Genomic DNA, 20,078 nt, shown 5'->3' with positions numbered 1-20,078 from the left:
AGTACGACATGAGTTGACCAATTATTTTTTTCAAGGGAATGGAGAAGAACTTCAAATTTAAGATTAGGTAACATAGATAAACCAATTTTTACTTTCTTTGTTCCACGAATGTCAATATTACTTTCACCAAGTGTGAGAAACGATTTTTCAGAATTATTATCAAAATGAACTTGACGACCAAAGAAAATTTCTAAAATTGAATATTGAACGAAAGACACAGAGCTGCCGGTATCAACAAGAGCAGTTAAGCTGCAAGGCGAATCATTAATATGATTGATTTCGATAATCGCTGAACTTATCTTTAGTTGTCGGGGGTGGTTTACGCAACCAACAAGACTAGAATCCTTCTGGGCGGGGGATGGGACGACAACTTCAGTGGCGGCGACTGGTGAGGCAGAGGAAGAAGTGGCAGCAGTTTGTTGTTCCTTCTTCTTCAACTTGTAGCATTTGTCACGAATGTGACCTGGTGCTTTACAATAAGCACAGACGTCAGGAGAATTTTTCAACGCTGAATCCTTTGCGGAGGATGTGGTTGAATCTCGATGACCTCGTCGAGGTTGCTGATCCTTGTAATCCTTTTGCATTTTCTCCTTTCGAGCAGCAGGAGGAGACGATTGTTTTGAAGAAGCCAGATTTGAGCAAGTTAAGCTGCTCATTCTGTCCAGGAATTCGTCGATAGTGGTTGCCCCTGTCACAGAAGCAGCGCTACGAACCGCAAGGTTGTTGATACCTTCAATAAGGTAATCGATGCATTCTGTTTGTGACAGTTGCAGTGGATGTAACAGCTTAAGTTTTTGTGTTACATATTCATGAAAGCTTTCCTTTCCATAATCCCAACGACGAGCGTCCACTCTTCGACGGGCTTCCTTGTGGGTAAGACGGTTGCGAAACCGCTTACTGATGGCGTCTCTGAATAAGGCCCAAGAGCTAACCAAAGTGTCTGAATCCTGATCCAACCATTGACTGGCATCCTTCGATAATCTGCCACTGGCGGCCATTAGCTTGACCTCATCACTAACTCGATGAATCTCAGCTACTTTTTCCACTTTGCGTAGCCACACTTCTACGTCTTCCCTCTCTGTACCAGAGAACAATGGGATATGTTTTTCCAATTGTACGATAGCTTGAGCAGGAGGCATTGCCGACAATATTAAAGTTGTCTGCGGTAAATCAATTAAATTAGCGACCTGAGGAGACGGAAATTGAGTCTGAGAACCGCTGGGCAAAGGAAACGTTGGTCCAGGCGGTTGAAAGAATGTCGGTGCATTTGTTATCGGGCACGGCATTTGGCTGTGCATATTATTTCTATTAATATTAGACGGGATAATACCTGTCGGTCCCTGTGAGAGATTTGATGACCAACCTGGTAACGTCGGTGACGTCAAAATATGTGAGAACAATTGCTGATGCGTGGATTGTTGCGCCCTCATCTCGGCAACTTGTTCCGTAAGAACGCGTAGAAGCTGTTCTATTGATCCCAGTTGAGAAGCACTGGTCGTAGACTGTACAGGCGGGGGCGTTACCCTAGCACTTGAAGACACTCCTGTAGGATGAGAGGTCGAGGATTGGGCTTTTCTTTCTAACGCCGTCATCAGGCTATCGATGCACATCATTCTGTCGGCGAGGATAGGCAAATCTAACTTGCGCATTTCCTGATGAATTTCTTCGTTCGAGAGGTTATCAACCTCTTCACGCCTCATCTTGACGAGACTGAAATTTCTCAACACTATTGAAGGTTGTCGAAGCCGGTAGAACCCGGTGGAAAGTCACCATAAGATGGCGGCGACGGAACGCGACGCGACACGACCGTTATTGTCTACACGAGCGCGGGAAATTTTACACAATGTCTGTCTGACGCAATCTTGCGTATCACTTGCACGGACTTGTTCGTGCTGATAGACTTCGCTCAACAAACCGAGGCGAATGTAACTTGAACCGTTGATGAAAAAGAAACGGAAAGTTCGAGCACTAGGCAGCGTATGCGTTGTTGCACCGTTGCTAACCGTCGTCGAAAGACGGGGACGAAGAATGCGCAGAAGCACAAACGTACAAATTCAAACCGTCGTCTGAGGACGGGGAGAGCGCGGAAGCGCGGAGACACGGATGAGCGCGTTGAATCGTCGTCGAGAGACGGGGAATGCGCGGAAGCGCGAGTGCACCAAGCACCTGTTGAACCGTCGTCGAGAGACGGGGAATGCGCGGAAGCGCGAGTGCGCCAAGCACCTGTTGAACCGTCGTCGAGAGACGGGGAATGTGAGCCCGAAGGCGAACCGTCGTCAGAGGACGGGGCTTAAACACGAACGGTCACTCACAACACGAACGCGGGACTACTGCGCGGAAATACTTTCACACGCGAACTCGTGGTACGAGACGAACACTTTTGCTCGCTAGAACTGTGACATCATCCCACTTCTGAGGGCTGTAAGGGAGTAGTCAGGGATGGATGGAAGGGCAGAGATATCACAGTCGGTAGCTTGCGAAGTAAAACAAATACTTTATTGTCTTCGTCCGCATGGCGGACGACCCTTCGTGGTCCGATGAGAAGTGACGCCGGAAAGTCTTTCTTCCCCGGAAAGGTTCCTTTAAGAGAACGCACGGGCACGCTAGTGTCGCGGGCTTGAGCCAATCACGACTTCGCTTAGGACGCAGAGCCAATGGTGTTACAGTCTCGAGTCACGTGGTGGGGAGAGCCAATGGCGTTTCGCTAACGGAACGATACGCACGCGACTAGCGGCCAAACTAAGAATTACAATTATTGTACCGAGTGTGACCAGATATTTCTTACAACTGAAATTAAAAATAATAGTGTTCAGTCAGTATCTCCAGCATCGCCTTAAGTGAACAAAAAATAAAAATATAGAATTTTTTGGCCAAAAGCGACAGTAGAGGAAGGTTCAACCTTTCAAACTGTCCTTTTTTTTTAAATGAATGTAGAACTCAGAAGACGCGAAAGAAGAAAAAGTCTTCCGAATTGCCCCGGTCCCCCCTAATTATATTTTATTTGATGAATATAGTAAAATTAAAGTTCTTAATGTGCACAAACTTAAGCGTAGTAAAAGTTATTGTAATACAGATTAGGATAAATTTTATTTTTGAATAAAGTAACAAATAAGAAAATAATGAATAAACATATATTTTATTCAAATAACGAGTAATTCTGTAACGATACGCCGTCTGCGCGCCTCCGTATCGTTCCGTCCATTCGAACACTGAGCGCGGCAAGAAGCCATGTGCACCCACAGCATAATCTCTCGGCGCAATTATGGGGCAGCACGCGCATCGACCGCGGCGTTCCGCAACGTTCCCTCTCTGTCTTGGTCGATTGAGCGTGCGGATTAGCGCATCCAAACACGCGTTTGGATATATAAGCCGGCAGTGGGAACGCAGAGTTCAGATCCCGTCGGTTCTCCGACCCGTTCGAGAGTCGACCGAGCATTCTCGTCGCCACCTTTCCGAAATCCTCGAGGAGCATTCTCGTTTCTATCCTCGGCCGAGTATTATCGAGCAGTCAACTCTGAGATCCTTGACGAGCATTCTTGTCGCTATCACAGGCCGAGCATTCTCGACCAATCATTTCGTCTTTGAGTGCCTTTGACGTCACTAAACTTCGGGTCGTATTAGTAACCTAATAATTGGCAGGGTATCTGCATCCTTTTGCACGCGACGCGCTCGGACAAATTGCGGAAACGAATAGACTGGTTACGTACCGCACTCGCGACTTCTTGTACGCACGCGCTCACACGACTGCGCTTACACCAATCGCGCCACGTTCCGCGATTCTCCCGACTGTACGGACCATAGTCCGTGTCAGGGACGCCGTAAGCGGGCGTGCGAAGCGTGCACTGCACGTGGACGGCACGAACAGGGGGGTGCCCTGCTTGTGCCGCCGCGCGCCGCAAGTAAACCACTGTTTCGTAATGCTATTGCTCTATTTACAAAATCTGCCGCGTAAGTAATTGTTTAGGATTTCCCGTACAGTAGTCGACTTTTTTTGTATTCATGATTCCCAACATTTCTTTCATTTCTCGTATGATCAGTCAGAAGTGTAGGGCCGACAAAGAGAACGCCGATCGGCACATGTGCGCTGTCGGCGGCTTTGAAGCAGCATCATATAAAGATAGCTGGTTGGCGTGTCGAATTGCGAGTTGTCGCCGCGGAATTGAGATAACATTATCTTAATCTCATTATCTCACATGCAAATTTTAATAAAATATTAGAAGAAGCGAACAAAATAGCTATAGATCTTAATATGGAACCATTTTTTCCCCAATCCGAACTATTCGCCCAAGAAGGAAACCAAAACAATTCGATAACAAACAGCAGGATGAAGGTTTAGTTGATCCAAAGAATAATTTTAAAGTAGAATTTTTTAACAGAATTCTGGATCAAACATTATTTTCTTTAAATAATAGATTCAAAGAATTAAGCACATTTGACGATGTTTTTGGATTTTTAACTTCTAATTTGTTTAATTACTCAAAAGATGAATTAATGAAATTCTGCAAAGATTTACGTCATAAACTTAAAAATGATTCTCAAGATGAGGCAGACATTGACGGGATTGATTTATTTAACGAACTCAATGTTTAAAATAACATTTTGTGCAAAATCCATTAAATAATCCTTACAGCATTTTGCAATATCTATTTTCTAATGGTTTATTTTCGACTTTTCTAAATACAGCAATAGCATTAAGAATATTACTTACATTGCCGGTTTCAGTTGCATCTGGAGAAAGATCATTTTCTAAATTAAAAATAATAAAGAATTACTTAAGATCAACAATGATCCAACATAGATTCAGTAATCAATCTATTGTTGCTATTGTAAGATTTATGCTGTGCATTAGCTTTTAACTACTTAATTTATTAAACACCTTTTAAGTTATCTGTCAAATGTCTTACATAGTCATAACACCTAAGAATAACATTCATTCGTTGAAGTATATCAGCTGATGACGGACGTTTTATTATACTTGTAATCCTGATTTCATAATAAAACCTGACAATTATTCAATATCTACGATATTAATTATCTCTGCCTCTTATACTATAGAACATGAAATATTAGATAATTTAGAAATAAAACAAATAGTTGCAGATTTTGCAAAATTAAAAGCCAGAAAAGTTCAATTTATTTGAATTGAAATATATACTAAATCTATATTAATTTATTTATTTTGTATTTTATTAATTTTCCAACATATAAAACCTATTTCATGTAAGTGGTTATAGAAAATTTTATTTTGAAAAAATTTAGTCACGAGTCAGATAAAACAAGGGGCGACAAAATTGAGCTCACACGCGGGCTCACTTACATCTAGTGGCGGTCCTGATCCGTGTAACCTACCACAGCTTATATATGTATCCAATCAGAATTTTGTTAATTAGTTTCACAGCAAATTATTCCGTTTCTGTCTAATCTCAGCATTTAAGTATATTTTTTTTGTTCAATTAGATATGCGAGTTATTATTGCCGATCATTTCGATTACGCGTTATTATTTGGTTCTTTTTTTTGTTTATAACCAGTGTTCTCCGTTATTATTATTTTCGCGCAGCTTTGAGACACCTGCGAGCTGTTCTCTTTCTCTTTTCTGTTTGCGTACAACACTCTGCGCTCTTTACATTGGCGGCGCAAATTATGCTCTCGATTTATTTTGTTGGGTTGGTAACGGCTACATTTATTTTGAATAAATCATTCTATATTTGTTTTTCACCTTAATCAACTGGGTATGATCATTTTGAACTGACCAATTGACGAGCCTTATCCGGACCGATCCCGAATTTCCGCACCATTACACTGAAACCGAGTACCGTTACAATTCAATTAACGAATAAAAACGTAACAAATATATAAATTTATTCGTTTTTCGTAATTGAATAATAAATTTATTCGATTTATGTACACTCACGGTAATTGATTCTGTCTCTCGGAAAACTTTTCAAACGTCGCTATCTTTCTACATACTTACAGTTCATGACATAACAACCAATAAACTCTAGTCGTTATATTAATCATGAACTGCAAGTATGTAGAAAAATGGTGACTTCTCAGTTTAGAAAGTTTTCCGAGGGACAGAATCAATTACCGTGGTACAAAACGGTTTTTATTGGTTGTTCAATCTAGAACAGACATTTTCTTTCAAGATATCATTCATATTAGTAATTAGACTTGTCAATAATAATAAAGTTAAACAATAAAATCTTACAAAATATTATCCTAATAAAATCTTAAGAAAAATTACTCACAATGAGAAATGCGGTGAAAAAACTTTTTAGAAAATTTATTTCAAAACGATCACATTTATAATTATAACAAAGCGTCTCACGATCACCCCCTGGACGGTACATCGTCTTACGCTGTCCAGTCGACCATTCGTCGAACAGCAAAAACAGGCGCAAGGCGCCGAATAAATATCTAAATCCGCACGCGAAAGAATGCATCCCACATGACAATAATCTCAGCGCGCACGCGCACTCTCGGTAACCATACGCCCCGACAACGTTCTCCGCTCCATATACCCAATCTCGAGTGGTGGGAATACCAGCTCCCACCAGCATCAGACATCTCACCGAACACTATCCACTATCTCAGGAATCAGTTATATAAACTCGGCGATGGAGTACAAAGAAGCTCTTCTCTTTTGACTGACTCTTCCACGAAGTAGCCACCTAGGTCTGACCGAGATTAAATGCCTTATGAGCTTTCTAGAATAAGCTATTAGTCGTTGTCATAAGCTGTAAAATTGATCAATCACAGTCAAATATTCTCTTTACATTTAACTGTGATTGGTCAATTCTTACGGCTTACAACTAATTTCTTCTAATAGCTTATTGTAGAAAGATCATTAAGGTTGGTTTTTGCAGGATTAATCGTTAACTTATGCCGGAACCGGTAAGAAATTAGCTAATCACATATATCGATTTATAGAAGAATAATCGATTATGATTGGTCAATTTTTTACCGGTTTTGGTATACGTTAGCAGTTATTGTCTGCATAAACCAACCTTTAAAGTTGGTTTATAATAACCGTAATCGTAAGAAATTGGCCAATCATAGTTGATTTATAAAAGAATAATCAACTATGATTGATGTATTTCTTACGGTAACAGCTATCATCAACCAATTCTTAGATTTAACCGTTCTTGGTAATGACCGATTCCGAATCTCGATATCCTCGACCCACGGCTCAAGCGTACTTGGGCTGGATCAAGTGTTTTTAGTGGACAAAGTCTTCTCGTCTACATCCATCCAACGACACTGACGCACGAAAGAGGTGCAGTGTTTTGCATCTTAACCAAGCGTTCTTAGCGTGCTCGGTGTTTCCGTAGCTAACGCGGTATTAACCGCAGTTCGCGAATATTTAAAAAATCGTATTACAGAGCCTTACGAATATTGCTACAGCAAATCCGTATCTCGCCCTACTTCCGCGGGCCCAACCGTCCCCGAGCTTGCCGCGCTCATTGGATTCCCAACACGCAAAAACTCGCCGTTGCGCGCGTGCAATTTTATACTTAGTCGCGATTAGCTTTTTGTTCACAAACGCGCTATCAACTTCCGATTGTAAATATCCGCGTACGTTGGAACTAATATTGTATATCCGTTCTAAATACACTGCGATTTCTGTTTCATTCCATGTATTGCACTGTTATTTAATTAATATTATTTATTAAAATAAATATAATTCATATTTAACATACTCAATCTGCCTAATTCTCTCAGACCTCACTCATGCTCTTGCTCGCCATATAAACACCGCCCGTGCACGTAAAAGGGGTTGTTACATAATAAATAAAGCAGACTTATTAACAATAAATGAGAAACTTGTAACAAAACGCCTTTCGATCAGCTTCTCGAACCGTCTACCGCTTCACGCTGTTCGGCTAACTAGCCGTCGGACAGCAGAAACAGGCGCGAAGCGTCTAATAAACATTTTCGCGTAGTCGCGTATGCGCGAGAACGAAAAGTATCTCCGCGCGCACGCGCTTTTTCTCCGATACCGCACGCTACGACAGCTCCGTCTCGAATACCTGATTTTGAATGGCGGGAATATTGACTTCGTCAAGCCTTCGACCGCATCCCCGACCCTCTAGATTTAGGTATATAAGCCGAGAAAATTTTGGTAACCGGGCTTTTCTTACTTAATCTGCCTCTCTCAGAAGAAACCTTCTGAGAAAAATGTAGCGCACTAGGTTTCAATAAAGCAATCTTGACAAAAGACCGACTCCGATCTTGTTTTTATCTAAGCACCGGGCTCAAGACAACTTGGGCTCAATCAAGAAGTCTTAGTTGACAGGCACATCACTGCTTCGATTCCTACCGGCTCTTAACGGGAAGCACCCGTTCAGATACAGTACAACTGAACACAAGCCACTTACAACGCTTGAAAATTACTAGAAGAAAATTACTAGGCTCCTGCCGTTGTGATTGGCTGTGTCTAATTGTACTGTATCCAAACAGATGTTTCCCTTCTTAATCATGTAAGGATGTACGGTGTTTTGCCAGCGTCTCCACCACTCGAGATTGGTAATTCCACCAAGTGCACTTGGCGTGGGGCGGTGCCACTCGCCGATAACAACCGCGGTATTAACCGCCACGCGGCGGTTTCTGAACGACGACACACGGATCCATGCTTTGCGCACGTCACTTGACCACGAAGCTCCGCACGTGCGATTCAATAACAGATCACCGGTTAGCTAATCGCTCTCGCATGACAACACATCCGCGTGCCATCTGTAAATAAGTTGCCAAATTCGGAGAAAATTGTCTCGCGAATCCTATATTGTAAATATCCACTTTATTATCTAGCCATCGTCGTGCATTCGCAGCTTTCCGTTTCTGTATTATAATTCTTACTGTTACGTCCGTCTGCGCGTTTTTTACTTTACTTATGCATTTTTATTTTCATGTTGTTGATTGGAATAACTTTTGTAATTTCAACCAACAACGAGTCTAATTTTCTTAGCGACTTCCCTCGACCAACGTCTGTGCGCGCAAAACGAGGTCGTTACAGACTGATGTCGTATGTGGCGACCACACAGACAAGTACGCACCTGACGGTATGCCTGTTCGATCGCCACTACACTCGCTCGCGCGACTCGGCTAGTTCCGCGGCGCCACCGTTAGGCGGCGTCTATACTCGGAAATCGAGTTTGGACAAAATGAAAATATAAAGAGCCCCAAGAAATCAGACTTTGCTTGCCAGTCTCGGCGAGTATCTCGGAAGAAATAACATACCGTTAACCTCTAAAGAAGTATTTCGGCATATCTGTCGATTGGCACGTCTTCTAACACAGTGCCACAAGCTGGGCAAGGGTTCCAAAGAAATTCCGATCAAGCTCAGCTCTCGGAAAATATCTCGCTCCACTCACATAGAGCTCTATTTTGAGAGTGTAGAGTTGTCTTTTGATACTGGCGTCAAGCGCATCTCCATCGAACAGACAAAAGACAAGTCTCCAAGTATCGATCCTCGCTTTACCGCCGTATCGGGCTGCCTGCGACTCTTTTTTAGACACACACGCCGCTGCAGCTATTGGCTCTAAAGAGGACGAGACCGCCGTCTCTATTCCTTAAGGACGAGGATCCGTGGCGTTCCCGGTGTCACCTTCGTGGCACCTGGTTCTCCCAGAGTGGCTCTTTTCGCCACTACAAGAATCGGCTCCGGCTTTGCCACCTGCAGGACCAATCTCTCAGCCGACGAACGAACGACCCAGAAATACACTCAACACGTCACCCGGGGCTGTCAAACACTACCTGAGTGGCAGACTCCTTGCCTACACTGTATCAAGGAGAACCGGTCTTGTAGGAAGAGGCAGTGCACCAAGAAGCGTAGGCTAGCATTTGGTCAGTCTTTTTCAACTGGTCCTTCATAAGACTAACTTTAAGAGCCTAAACAGCCCTTTTCAGGGCTTTTTCAACAAAAAACCTAATTGATTTCCCCATAGTCAATTAGAAATTAATTAGTGTATACGAGGTGTCAACACGCCAGGTTACGTTAGGTATCTTCAATACTTAAATCATAGATTTATGTAATGGTACCTCATATTATATCTGTTACGGACAATTTGAACAACTGATGAAATTTAATAGAGGTTCTCTACCGCCTCCGAGGTTTTTGAACGCTGACTGCTTTTGACTTATATCCGTGCTCCGAACATACGACGCCGAAGTTTTTGAGCGATCCGGTGCATTGGAACGCATTCTGTTATCTGATTGTAAATCGGTAGAGGTTCTCTGCCGCTTTACCTTCGAGGTTTTTGAACACCAACTCAATCGCGCTCGTCCATCTACCGTATGAAAAGTGGCCGAAGTTGTCGTTTGTCTTTGAGGTACTCAAGCACCGGTGGTTCTTGCCAATAAATCGATTCTAGGCGCAAATCCTCACCCCGGGGCTACGCGTTGACAACGGATTCGTAATCAGAGACCTTAATAGTAAATTTTAAACGAATTTAGTAGATTTTGATAATTTTGTCTGCCATATTGTATTTTTCACACCGGAATTATACTTAGTAATACTAAAAATCCCCGGATAACAAATTTCACAAAATTATATTTACTAGAAAAAGCAAATGACGGAAAGAGTAATATGTAAACTTGTAACGCTGGTGATTTTTGGGCGATGTCAGAGATCGAGGATTTGGTTGCGGATAGACTTGTCGGATTGCTCGGTAAAATAATCGCACTTGAAGTTAAATAGAAATAAAGATTGTCCATTTATTTAAAACTGAAGAGAATACATGAAATGATCGACTAGTAACAAAATACCACGTAACAAGTAAACTTAAATGAACAAAAATACGATTGGCTCGTGGTCAAAATAACAAATTACTGAGCAACCAAAACGATAATCTAAGTAAATGGAAATATAACGCGTTACTGATTACTTGAAATAAGCACGACGACAATTAAAGTAAACGGAATTATAACGCGTCTCTGTCTAATAAACAAAAGAATAATCGGCTTACAATGATCAGACTTAATGAGCGGACTGGTAGTTACAATAGTCGGGTTTTATTTGAAGCAAAGATTTGCTCACATTAATCAGACTCTACGGTCTCGAGGCTTTGGCACTTATACCTAATTTTATCTATATATATATATATATATATATATATATATAGGGTGTCCCAGACCAATGTATAAAGATTATCACGATGAGGTAGAAGGGATCGAGATAAATGAAAAAGTCTAATACTATTTTGCGATATTTGCAATAATTTTTGAGTAATAAAATATTAAAGTCAGCCGAATAAGAGCGCGTAGAGAGACAAGCGGTCGCTCGTCTGAGCCATAGGTCCGCCCACTGCGGTCCGATTGTAGGCGACGGTAAGTGGCGCGCGGCAACGAAAAGGATAGCTTGGCACCGCACCGCGTCGAACCGGGCGGTCTTATGGCTCAGGCGACCAACCGTTTGCCTCTCCGCGCGCTCTTATTCGACTGACTTTAATATTTTATTACACGAAAATTATTGCAAATATCGCAAACTGTTATTAGACTTTTTGATTTATCTCGATCCCTTCTACCTCATTGTAGTAATCTTTATACATTGGTCTGGGACACCCTGTATATATAGAAGTTACGCAAAGTAAAACGAATACGGTGTCCGGTGAGAATCGAGGAGTCGCGAAACGCGTCAGTGGCGTGTATTGCACGCGCGGATTGGACGGTGTGCCGGGGCGATTCCGCGATTTGCCCGAGTGGCCTCGTGCAAAGTAAGGCGATCAAATTGTTAGGGCGCGGATGCTTTGACGGAATTCTGGTTTACGAGTTGGTCGAGTGTGCTCGAGGACGGAGCGGAGTGGCCAAGAATGCCTAGTCTATGGACTCGACAAGGGTACTCATCGCGGGCGTAGATGGGATTAGCCGAGAATGCTCGGCCGCGGATTCGGCGAGGATGCCTGCCGTGATTGGCTGAGGCGGAGGTGTTCGATGCGGACACAGTTCGCGGTTAGTCGAAGATTCTTGACTGCTCAGGACGACGAGAATTCTCGTCGAGGCCCTCCCTTCACGTCCATTCTCTTCCCTCAACACTTCCAACTTCTTTAACCATTCTTCTCCCTCCCCATCCTCTCCCAGCACAATCCCCCTCATCTCCTTCCATCCTTTCCTCAACTCACACATTCCTCCCACACATGCTCCCACGTTTCGTTTATACATTCACACATCCTGCACCTCTTACGCTTTTCCTCCTTCCAGTGTCTGTTACCCCTCATTCCGTTTTCTAACCTAAATCTCGCCATCCTTTGGCACCTACTCTCTCCCCACCTTTTCTTTAAATACCCCTCCCCTCCCCCTTAATCCATTTATATTCTCTATTACTCTTTGTCTTCATTATTCTCTTCCATCTTTTCTCCTTTTGCATCTCTCTTTCTTTTCTAATCAAGCCCTTCATAATACTCTCTACTACACCCCTCTCATCCCCCCCCCACTCCTCTCATCCCAAAAAATCCTCTTCTTTCCTCCTCCCATTCCGATATACTTTTCTTTCTTCTACTTTTTGCTTTCAATTTATCCCAACACTTCTTTGCTAGCAGACTCTTATAATGTGGCCTTAAAGAAATTGTAAGCATTAGAATCGACGATTCAGATTCAGATGACAGATTCAGACGACAACCAGAAATAAAAAAAAAAAAACATATGCAATTTATGAAACAATACAAGGCTCTGGGGCACGTGTCCTTAGTAAAGGATGGTAAATCAAGATATTTTTTGAATACTTATTATTTGCCGCTTCATTCTGTGATAAAGGTTAACGCCTAACAAGCAAATTAAGAGTAGTATGCTTCTGCTCACTCAGAATCAGGAGTATCTTTAAATCATAACTTATTAATACAAATGATACTGCAAGATACATTGGTTGAATTACTGCTAAAATTTAGAGTTCATTAATATGTTTTAACCGCAGGCTTGGAAATGATATACAGCTAATTACTAGTAAGAAGGACAGATCGAGGCTTGCAAAAAATATTATGGAGATCTAGTGACAAAGAGGACATTCTAATTTATCGGCTGAATACTTATATGGCACGTTGTCGGCGCCTTTCTTAGCAATCAGATGTTTAAAAAAATTGGCAATTCAGGAAGCAAGTAAATATCTTACAACGGAAAAGTATTAGCAGTATGATTTTTATATGGACGACTTACTTACTGGAAAACGTACGCGCGAGGAAGCATGTTTACTGCAGCAGGAGTTAACAGAGTTACTTTAAAGTGAAAAATTCCATATTTGCAAATGGAGAAGTAACGACAAGGTGATACTTCAATCGTTGGTGCAAGATCAAGAAGACAATTTCTTAATTTTAAACAAGCACAAAAGCTTAAGAACACTTGGCTTGTTGTGCAATTCAAAACACCTTTGTTTTGCAGTACGATATTAAGATCACGGGAGAACAGGCTGTCACAAAGAGCCAAGTGTTATCTCTTATTTCAAAAATCTTTGACTCTCTAAGGCTAACAGGAATTATATTAGTTTCAGCCAAGCAGTTAATGCAACAGCTGTGGAAGGCGCTAAGATAGAATGATAAGCTATCCTGTAATCTGTAAGAAGGTTTGAAAAAAAGTTATAAATCAATAAATGGAGCACAAATATTATCGGTAGGACGCAATGTAAACCCAGACAATATCATACTATTAGTAGATATACGTATTGTAAAGCATCAGAAAAGGCTTATGAAGCATGCGCTTACATAAGAGGTCAGAATCAGGAAGGGCAGATAAAGTACAGATAATGTACTCAAGGCCAAGAAAGGGTCCGCTAAAAACTATTACTCTACCGAGATTGAAATTAAACGCAGTCTATTTAGCGGGATAGTTATTCTATAGCATGAATAAAATGTTGGCTAATCAAATTCGAACAGTGGTTTTTTGGACAGATTCCACTAATGTTTTGAGCTGGATCCACACCTTTCCCCACATGTTGAATCATACGTAGCTAATAGAGTAGCTGACATTCAACGGATTATTGCTACCAAGAAATGGTGTTATGTATAATACTAACTTATAATCCAGCAGATTTACTAACCTGAGATGGCACTACAGAAAAATTAAAGGATAACTGTTTGTGGTGGCATAGAGCATCCTAGTTAATTCATCCGACAGAATGGTAAGAAGGAGTATAATTCCAAGAACACATTTCGGAGCTACAAAGGAAGATAACTCTAATGGTCGCAAAAGGCGCAGACATTCTGAACAAATATTTATTGTTAAATAGGTTAAGAAGAGTTCTTACATACTACTTGCGTTTTGTAAACTTCAAAAGGACAAGACAAAAAGGAGCACTTATCGTACAAGAATTGGAGCAATTAACTATGTTTATTAACAAATTAGTTCAACAACAAGTGTTCCGAAAAGAAATAAAAAATCTACAAAGAGGAAAAAAGATTTAGAAAAAGTAAACTTCTACCCTTACGTCCATTTTTGGATACAAATGGTTGCGTGTTGGAGGAAAAATACGCAAGCAAATATGAATTAGAATCAAAGGCATCCATGGCTATTATCGTCAAGGCATCATATCAACATGCTTATATTAAAGAAAGAGCATCAAAGATTACTACATTGTGGGCCAGAACAATTTTTGGCATCGAAGGCTGTAATATTGGCCGTTAGGAAAACAAGAAGCCCGTAAGGTGACGCATAATTGTTTAGAATGCTATCGTCTTGAATTGAAAGGCGGATCCCAATAGCACACGTCAAATTTAAAATAATTCCCGATAATCCACGTTTCTTTAGCACACGTCCCGATAACGCATGAAGTAAAACACGCATTTGCACGATCACACATGTCTCGATAGCACACGTCAAATTTGAAATATTTCCTGATAACCCACGTATCTTTAGCACACGTGCCAATAACCCACGAAGAAAAACGCACAACTGGTCGACAGCCCATGTCTCTATAGCGCACGTCTCTATAGCGCACGTCTCCATATCGCACGTCTCGATGGCTCACGTCTCTATAGTGCACGTCTCAATAGCCCACGCCTCTATAGCGCACGTCTCCATAGCCCACATTTCTATAGCGCACGTCTCGATAGCTTACGTTTTTATAGCGCACGTCTCAATAGCCCACGTCTCTATAGCGCACGTCCCAATAACCCATAAAATAAAAAATGCGCTAAAGAGACGTGGGCTATCGAGACGTGCGCTATAGAGACGTGGGCTATCGAGATGTGCGCTATAGAGACGTGGGCTATTGAGACGTGCGCTAAAGAGACGTAAGCCATAGAGACGTAGGCTATCAAGATGTGCGTTTCTTTTCGTGGGTTATCGGCACGTGTGCTAAAGATACGTGGGTTATTGGGAATTATTTTAAATTGGACGTGTGCTATCGAGACGTGTGTGATTGGGTAGGTGCGTGTTTTATTTTGTGCGTTATCGGGACGTGTGCTAAAGAGACGTGGGTTATCGGGAATTATTTTAAATTTGACGTGTGCTATCGAGACATGGGCTATCGCATCGTGCGCTATCGGATCCCGTCCGCTATCCATACTGCAAAAGCCCAATTGATAATCAGGGATTATGTTAGTCAATCTAAAGAATGCACTCTTAAACAAATCTGCTCCAGTATTTTGGAGAGAAAGAGAGGAATGGTAATCGAACGAAAAACAAGGAATGAGGAGGGGTCACGAGTTTTAGGCATTGAAAATACAATCGATTGCTTGAAAACACGTTACTGGTTAAGGAGTTGTTGAGGATGTGTAGCAAAGGATCAAGACATTGAGGGAGGCAGAGCAGGAGGGTGTGACTAAAAAAATCGTACGGTTCTGCAAAGAAGCAGTTTTATTTGTCTATGGATGTTGTAAATCCGCCTGCGGTGATAGATCCAAAGATAAAGGTTATAGAGGCCCGTGGTGGAGAAAAGAAACCTGCTTGGTAACGTTGCAAAAGAAAAACATTTAAAAAAGAAATCAATAAAGTGATCATTGAAAAGCAAGCCGGTTAAAGCTCCCTAACAGGAGCAGTGACGTTGTAAACAGAAATATCTTTTCGTTGACGTTAATTGATCTAAACAGTGATGACCAATTGATTCGAGCTCATCATTTGACGCATCATCTCGCAACATCCTGATGTTACGCGTAATAAATTTACAAATAGTTTTCGGCGACGCCTTTAAACGCAACCTGGTGCAGATTGTAAAATGATCACTACTAGTTATCGCAACGCAAACACGCGAGTCGATCATATCCACCCCAGACGAGACTATAATGAAATCAAGAATAAATTCAAATACCGAACTATTACGAATCACAGAATCAATGATCTGCCTAAACTAGAAGTAAGACATCAAGGACTGAAACTGTGTACACAGCAATTGGCCGCGTCAATCAAATTGATATTGAAATCGCCTATGCAAACTAGAACGTTAGCGCAGCTTAGTACACCGGACAAACATTTACTTTACCAACATTGACTTATTAATTTAATTAAAAGTGATAATAAGTTTCTGCTTTATTGAATGTTTAAAAATTTCCTCTCTATTGTTAATTCGATGGCTGGAAAGACATTGAAATAACTTTTTACTGTAAGAAAAGAAATCTTTCTTTTTTTTTAAAAAACAATTTGAAATTAAATACCTTCAAACCGATTTTTGAAGATGTTAACTCACTTTGTGAACTTACTGTCGACATAATTAATAATTTCAACAGCCTTGGATTAGAAAAAATATGGGGTGAGGTGCAGGGGGAGGGGCGAAGCCCTAAAGTATTGAAGTTAAGTAAAATATGTATAGAATTTTATTTGTTTTTTATAAGCTTTATTTTTTGACACATTTTTTTCTAAAATGAATATTTTTTGAAATAATTAGAAAAAATTGTTTTTTCTTTCTCTTTAAGTATATCTCGAAATTTATAGGAGAACGCCAATTAATTTATAAGGAAAAGTTGTTCAATATCCTTGCCTTTATAACATCTGTCAAGGTTAACATGATTGGAACTAAGTCCCTTACAGTAATTAATTACCCAAAAAATTATTGACAAAGATAATAACATTGTGAAATAAACCGACTTTTTATTACATGGATTAGCTTGCTAATACGGGCTCCGAGAATAGGTTTGAGCATAAACAAGAAAAATTAAATAACTTAAACGCATGTGGTTAAATTTGGACAAAGAAAGAAACAATAGATTTATTATTACATGTGGGTTAGTTTATTGTGTCAGAAGGTTCCACAAATGAACGCACGCTCTATGTTCAACGTGTTCTTTAATAAAATTACTTCTTGATATAAGTGTAATTGCGTAAGTGTGTGATCTATATTATCTTTGGTTTTTGACTCAGGCGGCGCCTGGAGGCGCCTAAAAAAGTCGATCAATTGCCTAATAGATTGCGGATAAGTTTGTCTTTTTTCTTCTTTCTCTTTTTGCGTTTCTCTATGCAGAGGGAACACCCTGGCGTACTAGGACGCGAAAAACGAGGCGATGGAATGACTGGGACGACGGCAATACTCCTGAGCCTCGACGGAGTACCTGTGATAGACGTAGGCGATGTCTTAGTGTTGCTGGACGTAGTCGGAGCGGACGGCGACGTCTGGGTCTCCTGATTCCTCGTGTGGACTGCGGTGAACCGGCGCCGAGGGTTGTCATGCAGGTGTAACTTGATGTCCCGTAGCTTCCAGGGGAGGAAAGCAACACCCTGATCGAGTATCAAGATACCCTGGCAATCGTCGGGGCAGATGCAGCCCAGACAATCCGGATGCGGGTATGGACCGGGACGGTCCCGTCGAAGACGTTGACGAGGCAGTTTGACGTGCCGCGAAGCTCTTTGACCAAAAGATTGAGGGCCCGGAAGGAAGCGCACCTCTGGTTACACCAAGATAGAAGGTCCGGAAAGGAACGCACTTCTAGTGACGATTCTCGTGATCGAAGGGCCCAGGAAGGAGCTCAGCCTCGATTGGAGGATGCGTAATTGAAAGGTTGCAGTTGCGTGTTATATACGCTCGGTGGATGCATTTGACTCCAGAGAAAGCAGCCGTCTAGCGGCAGCGCCTGAACTAGCGCCGGCGCTCGCGCCCACGCTGGCGCTCGCCGTTTGCCTGGGCGCTCGCGCGTGCGCATGTGGCGGATTTTCGTTCGCCACATTACATAAGAGGAGAAACATATTTGGACAATTACAGCGTTGAATGATACGCATATAAATTAATACAAAGAAAACTATTTACACGGGCATTCTGCAGTATTTTATTTGCATAGCTAGCACTGCGCGGTACTAACAATGTCATAACGGGTAAGTACGAGCGCGAAACACGTCGTTATCACATAATTTTTGGCTAAACACGCTGCCGAACAGTGGATTGAGCCTAATACCTAGATACGCAGCTAGCCCGTGTAAATGGCGAATCGATAATCAGTGGTGGATATTAATGACAAAATATCGATTGGCAAATGGAATCCAACGTGACAACCAAGTATGCTCAGCACGGCATCCTGAATCCTCGGTCCCGCTTTAACGTCACAGCAATGGAGGCTCAGGAGAGGTGCGATACTCTTTGGCGGAGTTGAATATTTCAAGGACCAGTCAAAACGCTTGACGGGTCAGGACAATTTGGGCTCACGGAGTGAGAGAGAGCGAGAGTATCGATGGCCAAGTACATACACTTAAGGCAATGCTGGAGTCGTCTGTATACGCCAATATTTTTGGATCAATTAATCTTTTTATTGAAGACATTTCATTTGAGGCCCTCTGGATGCCGGTGGCAGTCTCCGTACAGCCTCTGCTGAAACCATTGTTTGCCTTGAGGTGACGTTGCTTCACCGGTTTCAGCCGTATTTCTTAAAAAACTGACCGAAGTCAAAATCCTTTGTTAACCTGCATCTCCAATTTGGGAATTGAGTGTCAAGTGGCGAAAGGGTATCGATCACTTCTCGGGGCGGTGCTTTTATCTCAGCGAGTGCAGAATTTTATACATGAGTAAGCTAATCAAGCTTACGGCCACGTGTTGATGCCGCGGCGCAATCCCGTAAGCTTTGTGGCCGCGGTCACCTGTTATTAGAATGGGTGTGCGTGAGCATCAAGCACCAAGGCTCGTACTGCATGTAGGATAGGTAGCGCGTATAAGACGTTACACATATATATATATATAATTTATGGATAACATCTGTATAGTGAAATATATTATTAATAATAGTATATTATAATATTAATAATAGAATACTTATAAACACAGTAAACATTCAAAAAATTTTTAATAATTGTTAGTACTACATAGTTTTTTTTAGATCATAATGGAAATGATTGTTAAAAGAATTGAAAATTAATAAAAAAAAAAAAATAAAGAAATAAACATTGTATGTGTTGTATCAACACAATTTTGTAAAAGCGAAAGAAATTTATTACAAGAATTTAAAATCATAATTATAATCAAAAATCTCTAATCACAATTGAGATTTTATAATTGCAATTGTCCCTTATGATTATTAAAAAATATAAGATTTTTGTTAAAAAAAAATTATTATTTATAATTTGTACAATTTCTGTATCGTCTCGTAATCTCATCTATATAAAAAGAATGTTAGAATAAAAAAAAAATATGATAAATCTTATACACTCTGTTAAATAAAAGCGTGATCAACTTTATTCACAACTGGTAAAAGTATCGCTTTTAATTTTTTGTGACTCGTTAGAGGAAACCTATGCCTTCGATGCACTTTGAAGAAAGATTCAGTTGCTGTTAGTCTTTTGTAAGAAAAACACATTAATCGCAATGAGTGCCAAATACACGACGTGCTACAAGGTTGTGTTACAGAAATGCAGCCATTCGAAAGGTCCGAAAATGTTGCAATCAGTGATTGCTAAATATATGGGGAAATCGAAACAGTTTGCGCAGAAGTGGATTCAGCGATATAAGGTCACAAAAATTGTTAATGATTTACCGGAATGTGGATCGATAGAAAAATGGAAGAAAAAAGACAACAACATAATCACAAATTTGTTTTTGCGGAATCCTGGGCTAATTTTGCGTCAAGGATAAGCGAAATTGAAACAAAAAAGTTTAGATGTACTGTATGTAACTATTCAAACTCATATCCGTGTTCATGGCATATGTCGCAGTACAATAAAGAAACTTCTGTTGAGTGAAAAACAT

The 20,078-nt window shown here is 41.1% G+C and overlaps 1 protein-coding gene across 8 annotated transcripts in view; it reads left to right on the top strand.

The window, feature by feature from the left end:
* LOC105200443 (neprilysin-1) overlaps positions 1 to 20,078 on the top strand; it is a 524,884-nt gene that overhangs the window by 240,000 nt on the left and 264,806 nt on the right. The window lies entirely within an intron of this gene.

The sequence above is a fragment of the Solenopsis invicta genome, chromosome 11 (assembly GCF_016802725.1).
Source record: "Solenopsis invicta isolate M01_SB chromosome 11, UNIL_Sinv_3.0, whole genome shotgun sequence".
In the NCBI taxonomy this organism is placed as follows: domain Eukaryota; kingdom Metazoa; phylum Arthropoda; class Insecta; order Hymenoptera; family Formicidae; genus Solenopsis; species Solenopsis invicta.
The sequence above is the reverse complement of the archived record's forward strand: the minus strand, read 5'-3'. Positions and strand labels throughout refer to the sequence as shown.